Here is a 4,057-nt window from a genome sequence, read left to right as displayed (position 1 = left end):
CTTTCTTTCTTTCTTTCTTTCTTTCTTTCTTTCTTTCTTTCTTTCTTCTTTTTCTTTCTTTCTTTCTTTCTTTCTTTCTTTCTTTCTTTCTTTCTTTCTTTCTTTCTTTCTTTCTTTCTGCTTTAAATGTAGATACAACACCTGAAGGCTTAGCAGCCATCTTGCAAGCATGAGGCAGTAAGCATGAGAACACAAACCAACATGCTAAGGAGAATGGGGTAGGAAAACGGTGCAGATGGCATTGCTGATACATGGAAGTATCTGTATCTAGAATAATTGCTGTGTGACTAAATAAGCTCCTTGTGGGGGCGCCTGGGTGGCTCAGTCGGTTAAGCGGCTGCCTTTGGCTCAGGTCATGATCCCAGGGTACTGGGATCGAGCCCCGCATTGGGCTCCCTGCTCGGCGGAGAGCCTGCTTCTCCCTCTCCCTCTGTCTGCCGCTCTGCCTACTTGTGCTCTCTCTCTCTCTGTTAAATAAATAAAAATCTTAAAAAAAAAAAAAATAAGCTCCTTGTGTTTCCACGCTCTTTGTTGGGTTTTTTTTCTTGCAGCTGAAAGCATTCTTAACCATCCTTTGCTATTGAAAGACAGAGTATATGTCGTGGGGTGCTGAGGGAGAAGTTAGTGAAAGTGGAGACTCAAGCCTCATGCAGGATGAACTCACAAGTCCTATATAACAGACAAAACAGAGAAGCCATGAGTCAGCCCAGGAAACTGGTCTGCAGAGAGTGAGGAGCCTAGAGCAACCTAGAGCAGCCAATCCATGTGGCCCAGGCACTTTGGAACAGGTAGGAGGGACCAAGAACTGGGTCTGGTCCCAGCCCAGCCCCAGGCACTCAAACTGAGTCCCAAGATCAGGAGTCTCTGTCACTTCTGCACACACCACAGCATGATGCTGGCATTCTACAATCTTAGGAGCTCTAGGGACACCTCTTCTTAGACGAAGTAATGTTTGCTGATGCTATCCCCTCAGGTCATGGGGTACAGCAAGGAACATCACAGAGCCTGGCCCCAGCATGGGAGCCATACACTGGTACCCTGACCACACTCCAGGAGCTGAAGCCAGCTCCTCCCAGGCCCTGGCCGTGTCTGATATGACACCTGATAGAAGCTGGCTCCAGAGGATAAGTGTCCAGTGGACATGGCTGGACCCAACAAAGGTACAATGGGAGAGGGACAAGGCCAAGCACACATTTTTTTTTTTTTTAGAGCCAAAAGTTTTCACATTTATTACCGAACCAACCTACTGGTGCAGAGGCATAGTAACAGAGAAAAATCATTTCCATTTCCTGTCTATGGCCAAGTAGGAAGGATGTTTACAGAGTGATAGGATAGAACACGTCATCTTCAGGCAGCTTAATTAAATATGTGGTACCAATTAGGTGTGTCATCTCATGATGTGTGATGCCGTATAGACCCAGCTTGGTTCTTCTCCAGTGCCTCCTTCTGGAGTTGTACCTGATTTTATTACGTTTTCATCCAAATCCACTGGGGAATGGGACGATTCTGCTTTTGTTTCTTGGCCAGGAATCACTTGATTCTGAAAGTCTTATGAGAAGACGTGGCGAGAAACAGTCAGCCACACAGAGCAGGATGGTGGCTCGTATGTGAGTACAAGCAGCCCCTGGGGATGCCAGAGACACGTGGAGGGCCGTGGAAAGATCGGCAGGGGGCTGAAATCTAGAGGTTGGGTGGGGCACAACGACAGATGAGTGTTCTCATTGTGACATTAGCAGCCTCCATGTTTACCCAAAGCCTGGTGACACTTGAGAATATCTGGATTACAGAGGTCCCTTGTGGAAAAAAAAGCTAGCCCTCAGCGCTTGTGGGGGATCTGGACATGTTTGTCTTTGGGGTCTTCCCAGGTGTCTTGCCTGAGCCCATATTTTCTCTTCCTTCTCTCAGCGTTTTGCCCTCTCCCTGTAGAGACCAAAAATGTCCTGGAGCTAGCTAGGGGGCCTACACAGACCAAGGGGGCCTTCGTCTCCTCCTAACTGCAAGCTATTACTCCCTCTGGGCCCTGCCCCATAAATCTCAACTCCATCCTAATAATCTAATAATGGGACTAGCCATTAGCCTTCCCTTCACTCCCAAAGGATAGCGTTAATAGTAGTCTTCCCTGAGTTATGGAGAGGCTCCCAGAACATTTCTGTTCACATCTGGCTGCATCTGGGCATCTCAGACTGCTCTCATCCTGAACAGCTCCCCTGATGAGCCATTCATGGCACAGCTGAGGCAGAGAGGTGCCCAGAGGATGTGCACTGAGCCACTGAACATGACTCCTTCCCCAGGCAATGCACCCTGTTGCCCCTCTGTTCTCTGGAAGGCACTTGAGATCTACGGACCTCAGCCATTGGTCACCCGGGCAACTTGAACCTGGCTACCAGAGGAAGAAAGCCAAACACTCCCTAATGCCCCTCTTGCCCCTCCTCACATCCAAATGTATCATTAATTTAATGGCTATTTCCACTGTCTAGATATTTGGTCCATAAAGAGAACTGAATTAGTTCCATGATCGATTCTCCTGGCACAGTGGGCCCAGCAAGGTGACTGGCTTTCCTGCCCAGGAGAGAGGTAATAGTCAGGAATAGAGCAGAGGCCAAAGTTATTTTGAATTAAGTACTGATGGATAGGATTTCTATAGCTATTTTTTAATACCTGTACAATTTGATGAAAATCAGACACAAGAGGAACTCAATTTTGTTTTTCATTAATATTCACTTTGTTAACACAAACAGATGATTTCTGGGAGCTCTATTTGCCCTTTTAATTTGTCTCCCGATAATGTGGCGGAGATATCCTCCATTATTAAACTGATTAGCAAGTGGCACGAATCTTTTCTTGTCAATTTCTTCATTATTCCTTATGCAGGACAATGTGTTTAAATTTTGTGAACCACAAGGCTGGGGATGGGAGTGATGAGGGGGAGGAGGAGAGCTGGGCTTTTGAAAAACCAAAAAAGTACTAAATAACAACAACAAACCTGTCATGAAGCCACATACTTTTAATTCTTTAATGGAAGGGTATTGCACAGATCACTTATGGTAATACACATTCTCGAGGATTCAGGACTGGGTAGACTTGACCATATCATCCAAAATAGGGCAGGTCCTAAGCTGCAGGAGGAAACATAACTATCTATAACTCCTATTACAGGTATTTATTTAAATGCTTGAGTCTTTCTTGAGATGGAGAGCTCACTATCTCATAGGGCAGCCATGACCAATTTACGATCTCCTATTGCCTAATCCTGGATTTAGAGGAATGGAAGCCGCCTTCCTCTTCAAAGTGACCCACAGCAGGAGCAGGGTTCTTTGGTAGCAGGAGGCTTTATTTTCCCATGAAGCACTTGGAGACCAAAGTCCACAGTGTGGCAAGGCTCAGGGAATGGGAGCAGAAGCACCTTAAGAATCTTTTAAGTAACTGACCTTGAACAGGCTTAATTCACCATAGTCTCAAAGTACTTTCACTGAGAGCATTTCATTTAATATTCAAAGAATCATGTCAGCTAAATAAGGTGCGCATTATTACTATTTTTTTAATTTTAAAAAAGAAAAAGAAAAGAATATCAAAAAAAGAAACCTTGAGATTTCTGAGGAAACTGAGACAAAGAAGTTAAACGACCTGTCCCAAGGTTGCCACAGTTAGTCAGGTGAGGCTCCCATGGGACTAAATGTTGGGTCCTGGAGCTCCACATGTTCTAAATAGAAATGCTGGGTTTTGCAGGGTACCTGAGAAGAAGTCATTGTCCCAGCACCTGGCACAGATCTGGTCACATAGGGCATTGTTACAGCAGAGCCAGAGGAACCAGGGACTAACTCATTCCCTACTTTGTGGGGCTCTCTGCTCATTCTCTACATACGATTTGATGCCAGATCAACCGGTATTCTTTGAAAATATGTTGCTACCTCAGCCCAGCTCAGATAGCTCCTCATTCTCCTTTGTCTACAGAAAAATTTACACATTTTTGGGTCTGATAAGACAAATAATCCAAGATCTGACCAAAATCTATCTGTATAGCTTCATTCCTCATTGTTTCTGCTATGTATGCCTCAGT

At 45.2% G+C, this 4,057-nt stretch overlaps 1 pseudogene; it reads right to left on the bottom strand.

Moving 5' to 3' along the window:
• Positions 1-1,316: 1,316 nt before the first annotated feature.
• On the bottom strand, positions 1,317-1,554 carry LOC116623201 (annotated as a pseudogene).
• Between the last annotated feature and the right edge of the window lie 2,503 nt (positions 1,555-4,057).

The sequence above is a fragment of the Phoca vitulina genome, unplaced genomic scaffold (genome assembly GCF_004348235.1).
Source record: "Phoca vitulina isolate PV1807 unplaced genomic scaffold, GSC_HSeal_1.0 scaffold58, whole genome shotgun sequence".
In the NCBI taxonomy this organism is placed as follows: domain Eukaryota; kingdom Metazoa; phylum Chordata; class Mammalia; order Carnivora; family Phocidae; genus Phoca; species Phoca vitulina.
This window is presented reverse-complemented; position numbering and strand designations above follow the sequence as displayed.